The sequence below is a fragment of the Carettochelys insculpta genome, chromosome 13 (assembly GCF_033958435.1).
Source record: "Carettochelys insculpta isolate YL-2023 chromosome 13, ASM3395843v1, whole genome shotgun sequence".
Lineage (NCBI taxonomy): Eukaryota > Metazoa > Chordata > Testudines > Carettochelyidae > Carettochelys > Carettochelys insculpta.
Genome location: NC_134149.1, coordinates 20,863,700 through 20,885,242, shown reverse-complemented (window position 1 = coordinate 20,885,242; position 21,543 = coordinate 20,863,700).

Sequence of the window (21,543 nt, the reverse complement as noted above, 5' to 3'; positions counted from 1 at the left end):
CTGAGGAAGTTACAAAACACTGGAAACCTTCCTGACAATTCTATGCTTACCACCATGGATGCAGAGGCTCTCTACACCAATATTCCACATGAAGATGGACTACAATCATCCCTTATGTTACCATAGCAAATCTGGTGGCTGACATATGTAACTTTGTTCTCACCCACAATTATTTACAATTTGGGGACAATTTATACCTCCAGATTAGCAGCACTGCTATGGGCACTCACATGGCCCCACAGTGTGCTAACACTTTTATGGCCCACTTAGAACAATAATGTCTTACCTCTCATCCCCTGCTACCCCTCCTTTACTTATGCTGCATCAATGACGTCTTTATTATTTGGACCCATGGTAAAAGACTCTGGAAGAATTCCACAGAGATTTTAACAACTTGCACCCTACCATCAATCTCCATATGAGAGATTCCACACAAGTAATACATTTCCTGGAAACCACAGTACAAATCACCGATGGCCACACTGACACCACTCTCTATTGGAAACCCACTGACTGCTACACTCACCTACATGCCTCCAGTTTCCATACAGCACAGACCACACAATCCATCATTTATAGTCAAGCCCTTAGATACAATCGCATCTGCTCTTATCCTACAGACAGAGACCGAAAACTTCAAGACCTCTGCCAAGCATTTATAACACTTAATTACCCACCAGGAAAAATAAAAAATGGCAGATTGACAGGGCCAGATGAATACCCAGAAACCAGCTACTTCAAGATAGGCCCCAGAAGATCAATAACAGAACACCACTTATCATCACCTACAGCCCCCAGCTCAAACCGCTGCACCGCATCATTAAAAACCTACAACCTATTCTAGATCATGATGCTACACTCCAGAAGGCCCTAGGTGACAGGTCTGTTCTCTGCTATAGACAACCTCCTAACTTAAGATTCTCACTAGCAATCACAGGCTACACCACAGTAATACTAATCCTGGAACTTTTCCTTGCAACAAACCCCACTGCCAACTTTGTCCACATATTTATTCTGGGGATAACACCACTGGACCTAACCATGTTAGTTACAAGATCAAAGGCACATTCTTGTGCAGTTCAAGCACCATTATATATGCCATTATGTGCCAACAACGCTCTGTCACTATGTACATTAGACAGACTGGGAAAAACCTTTGCCAAAGAATAGATGGACACAGAGCAGACATCAGGAATCTCAATACAGATAAGCCAGTCAGGGAACACTTCAGTGGAGTGGGCCATTCTGTTAAAGACCTGAGAATTTGTGTCCTAGGACAAATAGAATTTAAAAACATATTACAATGAGAAATTTCTGAATTGGAATTCATATTCAAATTTGATACCTTAACACATGGTATGAACAGAGACACCAATTACCTCACACATTACAAGGACTACTTACCTTCCTTTGATGCTCGTAATTATCTGAGGCAGGACACTTAACATCATCCCTCCCCAGCCCTCCTCCTTCAGTTCTATGTACTTGATTGGTCAGTTTTTATTGCAATTCTTTTTTTGTCCTCTGTACTTATAAATAATCAGTCTGTACTGGAAAGGGTCCATCCCACAAAAACTTATCACCAAATAAATCATTTTGTTAGGCTTTAAAGTGCTACATTTCTGCTGTTTTGTTCTGTTACACTTCCATCCTGTGAAGTGAATTTTTATTGCTATCTACTACTGGCCTACTACTGGCCTCATGCTAGTGAGTTTTCCCCACAGTAGCTCTCTTGCCCTACACCAACTTTCCCTTTATATAATAATGCCCTTCTATTTATCCCCTGGGGCTTTTTGAAGCCAATATTTGAGCAAAATGTTAAGCAAGTGTTATGTTTTAAAGTGGTTGTGTTTTGAATTATATGTCAGACCTGAAGACCTATCCCCACATATGAATTTATGATGTTAGGATGAACTCTTATCCCACCTTCCATCCCCATTTATTGTTATTAAGCTTTCAAAATAAGCATGAATTTTTTTTCTGAAGATTAAACTTAGTAGCTGGATAAAATTCATGACATTTTGCATACATGATGTCTGTCATCCCAGCTCTCTAGGAACATTTCAATTTGGTAATTATTTTTATTTGCCTATCTGACCTCTCTAGATTCACCTTTGTGGCAGGGTGGGGCCAGGAGATGAAAAAGCAGGAGTGAAAACAGTAGAGATGGATCTGACAATCGAAGTGGGAGCAGCTGAGGAGTAGGCTGCCCTCAATCAATTAGGGCTGGCTGATCCCACTCAGGGCTACCTTTATAAGCCCTTTGCCATGCAGGGCAAGGGGAGGGTGATTAAGGAGAGTTTGGAAGGCAAGGGAAGAGAGGGAAGGAGACTTGGAGGAACACTAGAGACCACAAAAGAGGAGAGGGGCCTCAGCAGCCTGGGGGCCTGGACTGCAGCTCAACCAGAGACTGTGAGGAACTGGTCAGCTGGAGGAGCCAAACAAAGGACAGGACTTGCTGCCATGGCTACCACTAGTGGAAGGACGTACCAGGGGAGTTGTCTGGGGAAGCGGCCCAGGGAGAGGAGTTGCAGGGGCAAGGACAAAGGGAGTCAGCCCTTGCTGGTAGCGGCTATCCAGGGTCCCTGTGCTGGAACCTGGAACGAGTGGATGGGGACCGGGTTCCCCCCAGACCACCACCCACCCCAAGCAAGGGTAATGGGGCTCATGGTGGGGCCAGTGGACTGAAAAGAGGACCTGGGCCCCAGAAATGAGACTGACCCTGCCACACCTTGTATATATTCTTAAGTTCTTGTGCTAAATTAATTAGTAGATTTGCTAGGTGTTCAACAGCTGCTACGAAGCACTCAGGCATCTGATGAAGCAGGTCTTTGCCCACAAAAGCTTATCCTCCAAAAAAATCTGTTAGTCTACAAGGTGCTACAGGACTTCTTGTTGTTTATAAAGCACTTTGGGATCTTTTGCTATGAAAGAAGCAATTTTACGTGTAAGATAGGGCTGCTCTTGTTTTACTTGTTAAACCGTCAAAATGAAGCAACACAAAATCCACCTGAAACTTAGCTGTCCTCAGGTTCCCACAAGGCTGTTTAGTTACATATCGCTCCCCTCTCTCCAGAAAACACACATATACTTCCCCTGTATATGAGAGAGGATAATGAGGTACGAAAATTAGTCAGCAAAATCATTCCCAGCAGAAGCATCACCTATAAACAGGATGAGGTTTTCCAGCAAAAAACTGCCAGTTTATTATAGGATTTTAACCTGAACTATGCAAAAATATTTAAATGCAGCCAAAAGCTGGAATTTCAGTTCATTCTGCAATTATTAGTGGAGGGTATTTGCATAACCATGAAATTCACTTTTCTCCATCCCCCATGAAAATCTTAAAAGTGCACCACTTGGCCACAGAAAACAGTGAAGAAGGGGGTCAGTTCAGCAAGCTCCCCTTGTGAATATGCTGAAATTAAGCAGAGGGAGTCATGGGGTGTGGTGAGAATGAAGGAAAGAAAGCAGAGTAGGTGGTTGGAATGCAAAGAAACAAACTTCCATGCAAGGACTTGCTCATTTCCATTTCCCATAAATCAAAGTACAGGGTTCTTCTGTTCATCAACTGCATCCCCATCTCTCTCATTGTCCATGGAGATGCGCCTGAGGTGAAGCCATTAATCCAAACACCTCTGAAATATGGGAAAGTTTTAAAATCCAAATCTGCATCAACCTTTTGAACTCTGCCTCTCTTTCTTCAACTGGCCAACCCTGAACCTGAACAATCCTGAACATTAGAGTGTGTGAAAACTGAATGGATTTTTGAAAAAAATACAATTATTGAGGAATGAGTATTAGGACTACCACATATAGTCCTAAATTCAGACCCCCACATAATGAGCAGTATACACTAGAGCTCCCTGTGATTGGGACAGTCTCTGCTGAACTCTAACATCGACACAGAGGGAGAATAAAAAGATTCATTACTGATGCTGATAATGCTAATACAAAAATTCTGGAACTTGATAGAGTGACCTTTTCACTGGGTATGATGTGCTGAGATGAGTAAGTCTGAGCTGCTACTATGATTCATTTACTTGTCTGACAGAGCAGGGCCTAGCTGCCATGAAGAAAAGCAGTTTTAAATGTGTAACTTGCTGTAGCTGTGGTGGGGTTATTCCAAAAATCACACATTCTGTTATGAGATGACTTAGCTTGTAACATGACATGCAGACCTATTTCATAATCCTTCCTGGCCCGACCTGAAGCAAGGATGGGGGCAGAAGGAATGAAAAGTACTCTCATGGCCTTGCATTTGGTTTGCATTGCTCCTTGCTGGCACTTCTTGTTCAAAGGGCTGGTTCCTGACTGACTTAAAGCTAAAGGAAGGAGACCGCATTTACCAGGCTATTCTTCTCACTGTGGATGCAGCAGAAAAGAAAAACTGCTTAGAAGCTGAAAGATGATTTTCAAAGTGCCACCATGCCACTTTGTTTTCAGGCACATGGACCTTAGAAATTGAAAACCACAGAAAATTGCACAGGCTGGGAATTTATTAAGTTGGGCTAATTACCTCCCACACCCCTTCCAGTTAGACCTCTACCTCACTTACAGATTAATGGGGAATTTCTCCCATTTTACACCATACTAATCTTCAGGACTAGCATAGAATACCTTTTGGAACAAATACTACTCAGGAGAATTTGGTGTTCACTTCCACTATTATTATTTGTATTACTGTAGCCTGCATAGACTTCAACGAGGATTGGAGTCTATTAGGTTGGACAGCACGCAAACACATAGGAAGTCATGGTTCATAACCTAAAAATCTTAAAGTTTATTTCAAAATAATTCTTTCTTTACCACAAGTTGTGCAAATTGCCACCACAGCACTCTCAAGCGCTCACTGGTTCAGCAGGAGTAGCTAGGTATCTCTCCTTCATTTCCTGTCAGATATTTGTGAGAGCAGTACCTTGTAGGCTGCAGCTTGGCCACAGTTTTTGACGTTCAGTAATGTGCCAAAGCAGAAATACCTGTAAGTTATGGACCAGGTACTCAAGTGAAAGAATAGTTTACAGGTTATTACAACTTTATTAGGTCATGTGCTTTCATGGGTAGGTCCTACTTGGAGGAAAACTTATAACCCAACAATTTTTTTAGTGTCTATGGTGCTACAGGACTACTTGTTTGTGAAGCTACAGACTAACACCACTATCCCTCTGAGATTACTACAAATTAGATCTCTTATCTACCTTAAGTGTTTATAATATACTCACCACTACAGTATGTAGGCATCCTAGAATGTACAGTACATATTACCTTCCATGTAAGGATCTCAAACACTTAAAATATTAATTAATTCTATTCTATTTAGATTTTTATATATTCCATCAATGCACATTCGGGCAGGTGAATTAACTGTTGTATAATTCAAGCTAAAAACAAACTCCCAAGTTCTCACTCAACCAGACATGCACTGATGAGGTTCAAAAAAGTTATGTTAATTGTATTCACCTGATTTAGCAGCTCCTGATTCCAACAGAACTAAGCAGTGGAAGTACCAAAATACTGTGAGGAACACTGTAGTTGCCAGAGTCAGGGATTAGCTTTCAGATTCTCACTTTCATCTTAACTGAAGTTTTGCAGCCTGATTCTCCTCTCACTCAAACTCATTTTGCATCAGAGACACTATCCTGAGCTCTTCATTTACACTAATATTTGTGAGAGGAGTCTCAGATCTGTTAGATTCAACCTATCACTACTCTCTACTTGTAAATGCTAACTCTCTAATTACTGTATGCAGAGTCTTGAATTTCACTCTGAAAGCTCCCAAATTCCATCACATTTGGGGTAGAATGGGATCAGTTCAGCTACACTTCATTTCCCTACAATATCAGCCTGTGAAGATCAAGAGTCATTCACCAACAATCAATTATTCTTGGTACATGCAGCAGGCTTTCCTTGATAGTGTCAGTCATTGAAGCAGGCAAGACAGAAACTCAGTTGCAGTTATGTTGTGACTATTGCAAACACTAGATGGCACTCTGGCATTCAGGTAATAGATCTCTTGTAAAGACAATGATGCATTTCTTTACGACATTTTCTTAGTCTGCTCTTCCAGTTTAATAGGCACCTGTTTCTGGATTGGGATTTTCATTTAAGCGTTTGGTTGAAAAAGTAATAATTTTTGTTTATGAAATGTGGCACCTAATCATATAATGATTGTTATTCTTGTAAAAGGCATTAGTTCAACTATTGCATAAACCAGATTTAGGAATTTACCCTTTCCTTCAATCTTTAATACTGTAGACCGTCTAAAAGTTGTCACTAGAACAAAGTATTCTGAAATATTTTTCCTTCTTGCCTCTAATCATGATGGATATTGAAATTAAAAATAGATTTATAACAACCTTCTTCACTATATTTTACTGAGTTTTCTGCTTTAGCTGAAAAAATGAATATCCATGATATGTTATTAAAATAGATCAAGACAGTAGTAAGGTACCATAAAATCAGAGCATACCTCATACATTAATCTAAGCTCAGTGTTGCTGGAAGGTAGAGAAATATTATCATCTATGATTTCTACATTGGAAAATTGAGGCATTGAGAGATTAAATGACTCGCCTAAGGTTACACAGGAAAATTGTATCAGAGCCAGGACCAGAACCCAGATAATGTGCATTTCAAATCAGTGACTTAATCACAAGGTATATTTTCTCTATCAGCTACAGCAGGTGTAAAGCCACAGGATCGTGACAAGTGACTGCTATCAAAAGAGCAGCACTCAAGATTTATTCAGAAGAATAAGGTAGTGGAAATAGCACCTCCTAAGGGCAATGCACATTACACCACCTCCTCCAACACATTCTTATGAAACTGACTTCTCTATTTCTGAAAAATGGGCAGCGCTGAATCTTTACAGATGGACTACAAGCTTTGCCACAAATCTTCACAAAGTCCGCAGAAAACCATGGGAATAAAAGTACTTCAAGAGAACAACATCATACACACGACTTTGCATGAAATTTTGGAGGTTTTCCAGGTCATTAAAAGAAACTAAAACTATTTTGTAATTTGGAAAAAGAAAAGGCACAGAGAGCTGTAATAAAGTATCAATACAGAGAGCATGACCAATAGATAAGCTATGGATGAGGAAATTCAGGAGAAAGAGAAACGAAACCTTTATTCAAGCAAAGACAAATGTGCTAGATATATAATTTGAAGTAGTAAAATGCAAATGTGTAGATGTGAATAAAGTTTCAATTAGTCACTGGGATCTTCAAGTTTATTTTATTCAAAAATAATTCTATTCACATCAGTCAAATCACACCATTGCATGTAAGGTCAAACTAAGGTGCAAAAAACTAATAGTTTTTGAAACCAACAGATTAGCAGACGCTCAAGAGAGTCAATATGGAGAATGGGCTCACATTTTCATTGAGACAGAGATTAATCTTCCACTTTTGCAGACCTGGATTTAAAGCTTGTTTTAGCTCATGAACTAAAATTAGTTTGGTGTTTTCAGTCTAGTCTCCATTTGTGCTCATCAGAAAAAGATTTGAAATGATCATGATTGGCAGTTGTTTAAGACAAGACCAATTCTAGAATAGCGGGAAATATTGTAAATTAGGATTGAGGCACAGTAGCACAGCTGTGCATGGAATTTTACTGTCCCTGTCCACACTATAGCTGACTAAAGTCTAACATTATTACTGCCCCACATTCACAGGTGCCTAATTCATATAAAAATAAAATAAATACAGAATCAATTATTAAAGTCAGTAGACTTAATTCCTGCTGCCCTGATTCACACTGTGCAATCCCAGTGAAGCCAATGGAGTTGACAGAATGTATTTATACCATACTGTTGGTTTAAAAAAAGCAGTCCAGTAGCACTTTAAAGACTAAAAAAATAATGTATAAGGTGATGAGCTTTCGTGGGACAGACCCACTTCTTCAGATCATAGCCATACCAGAACAGACATTATCTTGTTAGTCTTTAAAGTGCTACTGGACTGCTTCTTTGTTTTGACTAGCACGGCTCTCTCTCTGTTACCATCCTGTTGGTTGTTTTACAGCCTATATCCTGTCTCACAATGATTCACTAAGACTTCTTTACCCACAACCTCTGCTTATGGATCAGTTAAGTCTAGAAGTTATTGAGCCTGATCCTACTTCCATTTATGGCAGCTGTACAGGATTGTACCTCTGGTGACCAAGTTTGGAAATGTACTTGAATATGTCATTATGGCACAATAATTTAATGTCGCTCTCCAAAGCAAAAGTACACTGGACAAACTGCAGTCAGATAGAAAGGAGATAGTCTACCAGGTGACAATAAATGGAAAGCATATTTAACTGAAGAGGCCTATACACTCTTCATCTAAGTGGTAACAGAGAGGGAGCCGTGCTAGTCTATATACTATCAAAATAAAAAAGCAGTCAAGTAGCACTTTAAAGAGTCTGAGGAAGTGGGTCTGTCCCACGAAAGCTCACCAATAAATTATTTCATTAGTCTTTAAAATGCTACTTGACTGCTTTTTTTTTTTTTTTCCATCTAAGTAGGCTGCCTCATTAAATAAAGCCAAAATCTAAAATAGCTGTCTGGTCTGAACACGCAAAGATTTTAGAGCTGGTGGGGTGAGAAACAAGTGTGGTTTTGTGAGCAAGACTTATTCATCCTGGCAAATGCCAGGATGTGCAGCTAAGTAAGGTCTCAGCAACAAAAAGGGTGTTGCAAAACTTGGAAACATCGTGACATCTTAGAGAAAGGAATGGGAGGGTGTCAGGAAATTGAATAGAAAAATAAGGGCATCAGCAGACTGAGCAGCTTAATGAATTTTCTATTTGACAACTAACAGCCATAAATAACATGGCTGCACAGATAAGACTAGCTGAGTGGAATTAAACAAAAGCAGGAGTAAATATTTTTGCCAGCAAGGACACAAAAGCCAGTTAAGAGTAGCAGCAGCATGTGTTCTTACTACCAGGAAAAAAGTTATCCTCCCTTCTGCAAAGCAGCCATTCTCCCTGAGAGTGATTCTCACTTCCAGACAATGCTAACGTTCAAATACAGCAGAAAACAGCCCTCTGCCCTCGCAGGTTACCAACCTCCTCAAACCCATGAAGTGTACTAACTCCCTGTGTGGTGCAAATTCTGGAATCTGCTGTTGACGCGTACTAACTCTGATTCACATCAAGTTATTGTTTATGCAAGGCAAATCAAGCGTTTATACAATACAGCTGGGCACTACTCTGGGGCTGTGTCTACATGGGCACATATCTTCGAAATAGCCATATTTCGAAGATTACTAATGAGGTGTTGAATTGAATATTCAGTGCCTCATTAGCATTAGGACGCTTCTGGCTGCCATGCTTCGAAAGCGCCACTTTTGAAAGCGCACAGCTCAGCGCGACTACACGGGGGTCCTTTTCGAAAGGACCCCACACCTTTTGAAATCCCCTTTATAAGGGCTAATATAAGGGGATTTTGAAAGGTGTGGGGTCCTTTCAAAAAGGGCCACTGTGTAGCCGCGCTGAGCCACGCACTTTCGAAAGCACCACAGCCAGAAGCATCCTAATGCTAATGAGGTGCTGAATATTCAATTCAGCGCCTCATTAGTAATCTTCCAAATGGCCATTAGCATAGCTATTTTGAAGATTTGTGCCCGTGTAGAGACACCCTGGAAGTCCTGCACGAGGTCTCTCAGGGTATGTCTACACAGCAAAGTTTATTTTAGCCCTTATTTCAAACTATCTTGGCTAGCGACTACACAACTGTTATTTCAAAATAATTTCAAAATAACAGTTGGCTTATTACTCATTCCACGAGGAATAGCACCTATTTCAAAATAGCTATTTCAAAATAGGGGCTGCGTAGTCAGGCTGTGCCTACATTAGCAAGTTCTTTCAAAATATTTTTCAGAAGAACGGGCTCTTGCAAAATACCCAGCAGGTCGTCTACACATGAAAAGCATTCTTTCAAAATTAAATTGAAAGAATGAGGTGTTCCTTTCGAAAGCAGTCTTCTACTTCCGTTTCAGGAAAAGCGTCTTGAAAGAAAACGTGCATAGACACTCCATGGTTCCTTTTTTTCGAAAGAGGAGTCCTCATGGTGCTTGATTTTTCGATCCCTGGTCTGTTCTTTCAAAAGAGTGGAGGCTGTGTGAACACTCACTTTAGAAAGAACAGATCACTCTTTTTATCTGCTTTTTTGTACGTGGACCCACGCTTTCGAAAGAAGTTCTTTCACAAGAGTTCTCCCAGAAGGACGTTTTTTGAAAGATGGCTATAGTGTAGACGTAGCCTCTGGGAATAGAGCCTATTATGAAATAAGCCATCTATTTTGAAATAGAGCACCTACACACAACAGAGCCTATTTCAAACTTGCTGGGGGCTATTTTGAAATGTACTTTGTGTGTAGAAGTGTTATTTCTAAATAAGCTCTTCCAAAATAGCTCTTCCAGAATAGCTTCTTTCAAAATAAGGCTGCTGTTAGTATCTTCACAGGCTATGGTTACACTGACCTGAAGAGCCCACAGCAGTATGCGAAAGGACAGTCTCAAAAATGCAAATGGCTGCCTGGAAAAAATCAGGCATAAGAGGCTGCCAACAAAGGTGTGTGGGATGGTTCTTTGGCAGAACCATATTTACACAGTATTTTTTGTGCTGTGGCAGTGTCTCCCAGCAAGCGAATATGCACATGAGCAGTCATTTGCATTTTCAAGACCGTCCATTTGCATACTGCTGCCAGTTGTTCGGGTCAATGTAACCATAGCCACACTGTTTTGTGGGCATCTTTGTCTATCACCAACCGTTTTATCTGTTCTCCCTTCATTACCCTGTTGACTTGATGTCCCATCCCGTGCTTAAAATGGGTGCAGGGCCAGGCTTGGCTCCTTTGGTCCTGGATTTGAATATATCAACCTTACAGCAATATTACTGCAGCAGCCGTACAACATATCTGGAGTACCAGCTTGGAGCCATTGTGAGATCCTTGATCTCCTTACCATCTGGGGAGAAGAAATTGCGTTGGCAGCTCTTGTGACCAAAACACTATTTAAGGATATCACAAAGTATATGCTGAAGAAGGGTAACAGCCAGGACACCTTCTTATGCCTTATCAGAGCAAGCAACTAGGGAAAAAGCACACAAAAACCAAGGGATGGCAAAAACAACTATGGCAGTGCTCATTTAACCTCTTTTAGAAGGAGCTGGACAGGATGTTTTGCCAGCATGCCACTTCAGAACTTCACACCACTATGGACAGTGATACTGCTGCTGCTATCACCATTAAGGAAACTCTCCCACCACCCCAGCCCCTGCTCAGGGATGGCTGCAAGTCAATGGAAGATGATGACAACATGGAGGTCAGTGAAGAGATCTCTCTGAACAATCAGGATCTTTTCAAAACTCAGGGTGTTCATTTGGGCACCCAGCCCACTTCCCAGCCCCCAGCCCAGCCTCTGACACAGGAAGAAGATCCTATCCAGGGCCTCATCATGTACAGATCTGTCTTTGCCATTTGTCATGCTTTACTGTCTTGCTAACTTCTTTTCTGAGTGCTCCACAACGACAGCCCTTTTTGGTGGAAGTGAACTAGAAGGATTTCTGAGACTCCAGCTCCTGCCTTTTTTCTCTTTCTCCCTCACTCATTGCTGCCTCTCTTCATTCTGCCCCCAAACACATTTTCAAAATGGTGATCACTTCTGTCTCAAGGTGAAGCCCTAACCATGGACTGATTTAAAAATCCATGCCATGGCAGGTACATACCCATCTAGTAATTTTCTTCTCCCCTCCCATATCTCTCAGACTTTGCTTCACCTCCAACCCCATGTGGGTCCTCAAAATGGTGAAAACATGGAGCACTCAACTGCACACAATGTATTCAAATAATAATACTATTTTGTTATGTGAAATTTAGAAACCATTGGAACAATTGTTGCAGGAAAAAAAAACTTGGTTAGTGCTCACAGTTGTCATGAGGTATGTGTAGGCATGTGCACTGCATGCTTGTAAAACCTGTAACATTACTTCTGTAACAGAGATTTGCACAGGGAGATAAATTTACGTGCGGGATAGCATACCTATACAGATCTTAATGGCTTTTCACAGAACACATATTTCACAGAAAGGCTGGGAATGGCTAAGGCCTCTGCACTTTCAGCATGTCTTTAGGGGACAGAAATTGCTTGACTTTAGATATTCTGTGGGACAGCCGTATGTCATTGCCCCTTGCACAACTCACAATTCCATTCTACTCCCGCACCATTGCTTTCTTCTAATGTCCTCAAAACAAGACTCTATGTAAAAAAACTGGCCACAATGCTGTGTACCATGACACAAACTGATAAAGGAAGGAGCTAGCATCACCATCTCAGCAATCATGCCTCCATCTCTGAGGACTGAGATGTCTACTGTGACATGGTTGTGCCTCTAGCATCATGACCTGAACAGCTGTTCTGACCAAACCAGGTCAGAAATGGGTGCCTCCATCAAGTCCAGCTGCATCCCAATCACCAACTGCAGATGTGAAACTGTGTCACTAATCTGTCTTCTTTTTCTTCCTCACTTCATTTCTTCTCATTTCTGTCTCTCCCCCTGTGTATTCTTTCTAATAAGCATCTGGCTAAGACTGCTGTAAACCTGTGCCCAGAAAGGCAGCTAATGTAATGCCCTAAACAGCAGTAGGCTGGTTCAAGTTTGCCACCTGTCAGAGTGTCTGATGACACCATGTGTGTGTTCTCCAAGCAGTGGGCCTGCAAATGAAAGTCAACACCAGAGACAGAAACTGCATTTTCTGTTTTTTCTGTTCTTTCTGCTTTTGCATATGTTTGTCTTGTTTTGCCTGTAAGGAAAAGACACTGGATTCTGATAACAGCAATAACAGTGACAGCTACGGCCCATCTCAGTTAACTTCACCTTTTCCCTGAAAAGAACAGCTATCATCATTTTTAATACCATTTAAGAGAATAGTGGACAGGTTTATTTTTTTTCTTCCTAAAGACTCTCTCCAGTGAAAGGGAAAGGGAGCAAGGAATATTACAAAAATAAAATCTTTGTTTAGTAATTTACATTTCAAATACTTTAACTGATTTTCCTTTTTCCCCTATATTATTAATAAAGAAGTGAAAATGACCTTTAATGATGTGTTTGCCATAGCACTTGTCACTATGACTGGAATGGTTCATGAATGTGAATGCCAACCTTGGGGCAGACTCTCAAGAAACAGGACAGAGTCCCATAAAGGAGGCAAGTAGATATAGTCTATGGTTATAAAAGATGACAGAGTTGTAGTTATCTCTCAGCTCTGAATGTCTTCTAGGGCTAACCCAAGCAAATCTTCAGGATCTCTGCTTCTGTTTCATAGCTCCAGCCCTGTGGGTGTCCAAACAGCAAAAGAGACAAAATTTTCCTTTTTGTCTATTTTTATTTCCATCTTCCAGAATTTAAGCTTTGGAATGAGCCCTTTTACGCCTACTATCTTCATGCTGTGAAGGGGCAATTAATAAAGGCTTTGCATTGTGAGTGACACTCCATACGGGCCCACTAAGTTTTGACAGCCCTTCTTGACGTTTAGAAGATGAACCCAGTCAGACGGATCAAATTTCAGAGCAAACATTTTTTTACAATTATAAAGCAAACTTAAATATTACTTTATGGCTTGTGACAATTAGGAGCATTCAATCATGCAACAACTTACAAACATTTTGTAAAATCAAAGCCAGGGCTCTCAAACTCCCAGCTCTGGGCCAGGCCCAGACAAAGCCCTGTCCATTAATGGTCACCAAGCCCCGCACCTTCCTGTCATCACTCCACCCCCTCCCCCCCGACATGTCAACCCCAAGCTTCTGGCTTTGGGTCTCACTTGGGGGGTGTGGGTGTGAGGGGGAAGCTGGTGTTGCATGGCAACAGGAGTTAGGCTCCCGCACATTCCTCACGGCCCCAGCCACAGTGGGGAAACTCGGTGCAGCACAGTGAGCGAGCCCATTCAGTGTGCTCCACTACCCCATGGCTCCTGCCAGCGCGTGGAGTGCAGGGGCAGCATGACTGATGCCACTGTGTGCTGCTAAGCCCTGCCCCCCACATGGGCCCCAAAGCTCCATGCTTGGGGGGGGGGTACCCTGGGGGAGAGGCTGGAGTGATGGCAGGAAGGGACAGGGCTTTGGAGTCAAGAGCAGACAGACGCCCCCCCCCCCCCCGCCCCCTGGTCTGCTGGGAGTCCCAGGCCTTATTGCGCAATCTCTTCAGATGGGACTGGCCCACATGCTGGAAGTTTGAGACCCCAGTCTGAACACACTGTTATGAGTCTAAAGCTCTTTTTAACCACATTAACACAGCTGAAATCGACCTCATTCCCCGCAATGAATCTAGAAGTCCTTGGCTGAGACCTATAGCCTTCGTGAGAGCTGGCACCTGGTTTGCCAGGATCACGGTACTAAGCAGATTGATGTCTCTGTGTACCACAGTCCACATCCTGTTTATAACTATTTAATGTTGAACAGTTACAGGATCGTGTTAACAATTTTGATACTTTTAGTCCCTTTGTGCTCTGTAAATTAATAGAACATGCCCTTCAATGTGAGCAAGAAAAATCCCAGAATGCACACAGCTCAGAAGTGAAGCAAAGGACTATGAAATATTACATCCTTAGTGCACACACTGAAAAGTGAAAGATGCCACAGTTGTCCCTCTTGCCTGCTGTTAATATGGCTTACGTATTGTGTACCATCATGTGTCAACTCTGTGCAAACAAAGTTCCTCATGTTAGCAAGCCCTAAGAATGCAGAATAGATTTTTCCCAGAAAGAGGTCCTAGCTTTCCATGTTAGATAATACATTATAGTAGCAGAGTTTTAATAAAGCCCTCCTAAAATTTAAATATGTAAAACATCGACTGGCGGGCTAAGTTCAATCATTTGATTTATGAACAATCAGAGACACAACGTAAGCACCAGCTGGCCTGTAGTCAGATTTTCAGAAAAATGAAACACTCCTGAGTGAGTCCAGCAATCTAAAAGCTTGCAGCTCCCAACACCTGGTCCGAGATTCTAAACTAGACTCCTGATTAATTTGATTCCTTCTGGTCTTCATATCGTCAGAGTACACTTGACTGTGAGAAGTCTCTGGAAAAGCTACTGTAGTAAGAAAACTGAGAATACACCAGAGTAACAGAACATACTCTGTATGTGAAATAACGTAATGAACTAAGTAGTGTTTGTGAAGCGCACCACCACCACTGCTGAAAAGAGAGCTTCTGTACTGTGTCAAAAAGCTTTGTATTGTTACACTGAGATTCTGCTTTATCTTGAGTGGTAGGACATGGACCTTTGGTTTTAGAGCATGAGAAGGCAGGCTGTATTTTTATTGTTGATACAAAAATCAAGTTGACAAGGGTGTGTAACCCAGTAACAGGAATGATGATTTGGTTCCCCACAGATTTGTTACAAACACATAGCCACACAAGTCTCATACTCCATGTTTTGTGTTCTCCCTGAAACTACTTATTTTAGGAGACCATGAAATTAAAGTTTACTTTCACTGCCATGATTACAGTTAGACTGGTGGGGAGTGGGGATTGTCATATAATCTCATCAGTGCACTCGCACATCTAAGGACTCTTGATAATTCTTCACACAATTGCTCTTCAGAATCATGTTTACAAGACGACAATCTGTCAGTGCACAAGTGTATGGCATAAGGAAGAATGGTATGACATTTACAAACTGATAACAAGTTACAGTCAACAAATCTGGGCTGAATTTCATAAATCGGGGAAGGATTTATGGTTTCATGTGCAAATTATATTAAATTTAGCAGTTCTACACAATTCCAACCTCCAAATATAAGGGGAATTTGCCAGCTTCCAATGAGCTTCACTTAGAGATTTGGGATTCATTTAAGATTCAAACTCATACTGAAACTCAGAAGTTGGAACCCCTATGAGCAAAATCTTAAGAATACTTCAAGCGCTCCAAAGTTCAGGGTAAGGGGTTGCTAAGCCTAATTTAGATTCAAGGTCAAGAGGTAGAAGACAATGTCTCCAGAATTTGGTATTGCTCTGTTCCGCTCTTTTTATCTATGCACTGTACAGCAACTTCTATGTTACTTGGCATGCAATAAAAATTAGGTTTCAAAGGTTTGTTCTTTTATTTTTATCATTTTTAGATGATATAGCAGGAAAACACTGTAGAGGACCAGCAAAAACTTCCTTGTTAGTCACATTGATGAAGAACAGTTTACACTCAGATCTGTAGTTTTTGGCTAATTCACACCACTTTACCTCAAATGCTTACACAGGTGTGAGCCACTGAACCTGGCTCTTTGCAGACCTATTCAACAGCTGTAAGAGAAAAATGTAACACACTCAGACCCCAGAGCAAGAGCAAAGGCAAAGCAGGGAAGAAAGGGGGAAAAATCAATTTACTCCTGCTACTGAATAAAAACTTTATAGCTGTTTTAAAAGGCTACTGAGCTACCAATTTGCTTTTCTATCAAGCCCATTATTAAGCACACTTGTGGCTTTAACAAAAGTCAGCTGCTCCATGCATTTCTGTAAAACAGACAGGAATACAGGGTAAGTGAAAATTTATTTAATTACAAATGCTGCTCACCAAAAATTCACAGCATGTTATATAATATCTGCTTCACTATAACAACACCTAATCAAATGAAAATATACTTGCAATAAAATGTATGTTCTATACATAAGGCACTAAAATTCTGCATGCCCAAATATAGCTGATTCAAGCAATATTTCTTCTCTCTCTCAATGAGATACTGCTTTTAAAAGTTTTTCCATCCAGAGCTATCTGTTCTTATCACAAAAAAGCTATGTAGATAGCACTCCTACACCATGAAATACAAGTATTGTACATGGCTTGATTCCAACTCAAATTCAACAGAATACACCAGCTTTAACTCCAGTAAAGTGAGAACAGAATCCTTCCCATTAATAAATTATAATGAACATAACATTACTGACACTAGTCCTCATCTCACAAAAAAGTGTTTTAAAACATACAAAATGAAACTACCATAACAACTGGCTGATAGTTCCATCCCAAGGAGCACCCCATAATCTAATGTGCTGTCTATTTACACTGTAGTTCTTTGGGGCAAGGTTTCTGGATAAGGGCAGCTAGCATAAAGTTATAAAATGTATACGTATGACTAATCTGTTCTTCTGGTATCACTATAACGCTAGGTGAGTTTTTAAAAACCAAACATGTTAGCAGTTCAGGTAAGAGAAGATGTTCTCTCTCTCCCCCTCCTCTTGTTTGTTTTTAATCTTTTAATTTTAATTGCAGCTCCTAAAAAAAAATCAAATCCCGGAAGGTCAACTGTGGCAGCACTGATCTTCCCCTTAGTGTGAGCATACCCTCACATACTTGTGAACAAACTGACATGGATGAAAGTTGTTCCCTAGAAACTGAAAAAAGAATTCAGGTCATTATAATTAACAAACGCTATTTGCAAATTAATTTTAAAATTACTGGCAAGCAGCAGAGGTCAAGTCAGGGCAGACTGTATGATATTGATCAGCAAGAAAAACTTTATACATTCAAGACACTGGTTTCCAGTTCAGTTCAAGTGTTTAGTGCTATAGCTAAAAATTGTTCCTATGATAACTGATAGGTAGTATATGAGAAATAAGGAAGGGATTTCAATCCAGTCCCTTGTGGACTGCCATCTAGTGTTACCTTTGCAGATAGTTCCAACACAGAGGTTAAGTACTGCATAGGCACAGAGATAGGGCCATCAACTATCAGCCATCTAGTCCAGCTCTTACGCGGAAGTGCTTTCATTACAAAACCCACCCATCTACTTGGCACTATTCAGCCCTGTTGTTGACTGCCTCAGTAGAGAGGCCAAGAACTAAATGACCCATAGATACCACATGTCCATCTAACTGTGTCATGGTTGAGGCACACTGGCTGTTCAGTAAGGCTATGTCTAGATTACAGTGATTTGTTCACAGAAGTTTTTGTTGGAAGACATCTTCCAACAAAACTGCTGTCAACAGATTGCAGCCGAATTGCCAAGCAGATAACTGTCTCAATCCACTCTGTTGGCAAAAAGCAGCTGGACTGCCCAGCCGCTCTCTTGACAAAATGGCTAACTGGAAGCAGAGCAGATAGGCTGCCTGGTGTGCCTGAAGCCATGTCTGTTAACAGAAAGCCCCAGAGAATGTCCAGACTGGCTTTCTGTCAACAGATCTCTGTCGACAGAGGCACTATGCCTCACAGGGGCCGTGTCTACACATGCCCCAAACTTCGAAATGGCCATGCAAGTTTACTAATGAAGCCTTGCCACCGCGCGGCGCGTCCAGACGGGGCTCCTTTTCGAAAGGGCCCCGCCTACTTCGAAGTCCCCTTATTCCCATCTGCTCATGAGAATAAGGGGACTTCAAAGTAGGCGGGGCCTTTTCGAAAAGGAGCCCCGTCTGGACGCGCCGCGCGGTGGCAAGGCGCGTCAATTTCAAAGCGCCGCTGCCGCCCGCATGCTAATGAAGCGCTGAATATGCATTTCAGCGCTTCATTAGTAAATGCCAAATTTTGTCAACAAAACCCTTTAGTATAGATATAACTTAAGAGGGAAACATACAGTTCCCTGGCATATGCTGTTTGAACTGAGCACCTTGTCCTCAGATTATGGGCTTGTAGAATTTCACTAGTGCATAGAGGCTGCTGCACTGGACTTAATTTCACCCTAAAAGAATATTAATAATGGAGACTAAAACCACCCGCTAAACATACACTATTTTTCAAAACGTTGAGAGAGCAAACATCTTTTGCTTTCATGTCACTTATTTCTGTTTAGGAGTATTTGTTAGAATTTTCCACTAGGGGTTTCCTAAGACCACCCACAGAATGAATTGAATGCACTGGAAAAAAATAGAAAAAAAAGTGAATTTTTCACTTTAATTATAGTGGGATGCAGGGCTTGAAAAACAAACATTACAAAAGAACTACTGCAAAATGACAAATATTAATATGATATTCCATAGAACATTAGATTTTATGACTATTTTCCAGCTGAAACTTATCCAGTGTTTCTATGAGGCTTTAGGCCAGGAAAATTAATGATGAAAATCTAGACACTATTACATTGTATGATCTATTGCATACATGCTGATAATTCTCCAGCTGATGCTGCCTTTGGCTTAGCCACTTCACAGGATTTAAATTATCTGAATTCTGGCTAGAATCTACCATTGAACATGCAAACAGTAAATCAAACTTAACACTGCATTAGATAGTTGAAAGTCTGTTTTCCCGGAGAACTGGTGTAACATATAATGCAGTCACACATATTTTTAATCGAGCACCAAAAAATGTGCTAAAAGCACCACAAATAGAGGTTTATAAATAATGGGATTTTTTGGTCTGGTAGCAAGTCCAATTATTTTTTAAAAAAAGAATATTTTTATTTCAGGTTGAATTGAGAATGAATTGCTTTGAAATGTTAAGTAAATGAAAAAGTAAAAAATATAATCCTTTTAAAAAAAATTAACGCAAACTAGTATTAAATTCTTCATTTCTACTTTGAGCTTTTTACATGTTGAAATGTTTTTAAAAAATATGCAAATTTTGAAATAGGTCTTCAAATTAAAAAAATACAATACTTCCCACTGAAACTTCACAACAAAACTTTTTCAGATTATATTTTGGTTGTTTGTTTAACATACAAACTGCAGCAAAACAGACACGAATTTGTGAAATATCTTTGTGCTACTAAGTGGCATTTTTCACTGAAAAATATTTTGGCCAAAAATATTTTGCCCACTTCTACTCACAAAGCCAATACTCCAGCAAAAGTTTACACTGTAAAATTAAAACAAGACACAGTCATGAAGATCTACATTGGAAATAGTTCTGGAGAGCACAAGGGATACAAAGTAAGAATATTTAGTGGCTTCTTTGGTTAAGGCCTTCTATGGTTTTATCTATCAAAGTTTCAGATGCAAACAGTGACATTTTTCAACTTACACAGAGCATTAACTATTATGGGGGTGTGCTGGCCTTGGATCTTATGAGAAGAAGTTACAGTTAGAACAGGTCTGTATACAGGAATTTCTGGGAAGGGGTGCTTTTTTTGTAAATATGGACCACTACCACCCTCCCACCACAGGCCCTGCCTTTTGTCCTGACCTCTCCAGGGGGTTAACAGAGATATACATGTCTAATGGAGCTGGAAGGGACCTTGAGAGGTCTTCGAGTCCAGTCCCCTGCATTCACAGCAGGGCCTATCACCATTGCTGATGGATTTTTAAAAAAAAATCCGTTTTCCCCAGGCCCCTAAATGGCCCCCCACAAGGATTAGGACTCACAACCATGGGTTTAGCAAGCCAATGGTCTAGCCACTGAGCTATTCCCCTCCTGCAAATGTTATCAAATGTTGCCTTTGTAGTATGAGTAAAGGGCAGCTGAACTATACTTAGCCTGTCCTGGTGCAGGGACTCACCCTCAATATTTAATGCTTGCCAGGGCTGAGCCCTAGCATATCTAGATTTGACAGTTCTGTACTCCTAGGACCTCTGGGCTTGCCACATCAGTTATGAAAGTAAAAAACTTGCTTGAACCGTGGAACCTCTTTCATTATAAATTAGGCATTTGTCACCCTCAGCTGAATTGTATTTGCTAAGCAAGAGGGTTGGATGGCAAATCCCAGTATGGGAAAGTGAAGGGGACAGAGGTTTTGCTCGGTGGTCTGGGCCGTGCCGAAGAGTCATTGTCACCATTGGAGTTACCCCTCTCATTTGGAGCCTTTTCCATCATCTTAATCATTTTAGTGGCCCTTCTCTGTACCTTTTACAGACCCAATATATCTTTTTGAGATGGGTTGACCAGAATGTCACAATATATTCAAGTTGTGACCATATCGAGGATTTCTATAATAAACATGGAACAGATTAGTTTGCCAGACCAATCAGCAAAGCCAGTGCTGACAAACTATGTGAAAAGGCTCCAAAACACCAATCCTCTGGACTGCACTGACATGTGGAAAGCCTTATAAGCCAGTCATTGTCAAAGACAATTTTAGAATTAGTTAACAAGGTTGCTAAAAATGCTGGAGATGCTATTTATCCAAACGAACATGGCTGTCATATCTTGCTTTCTCTTTAAGCAAGAGATACCACACACTACAAACTGGAATCCAAGGTTAAGTGCATTGTCATTTGTTAATCCTGAAGTTGGACAGGGGATTTGACCAAGACCAACAAATGCTCGCTATCTTTCTGCAAGAAACTCAACTAATTGGTTAGAAGCTTGCATGGCAACAGTGAAATACTCAACAGTTGAAAAAGGTAAAGAACTCCCACCACATTTAGAAAATGCATACAGGGCCAGTGAATGAATGGATGCAAATGGGTGTCAAGTATTAAGTCACTGTCTATGTTATCTTCATGTCAATGTTAGGCCAGTAGATGAATTTCCAGAATTTCTAGAATTTCAGTTTGAGAAAACACATCGGCTGTATCTCTGACAACCCACATCTTAGAAGAGTTAAATGTTTGTAAATTGAACTGCAAAGAAATGATTGCTTGCACATTTGGTGTAGCTGTAAACTTCTCTGGAAGACATAGTGAAAT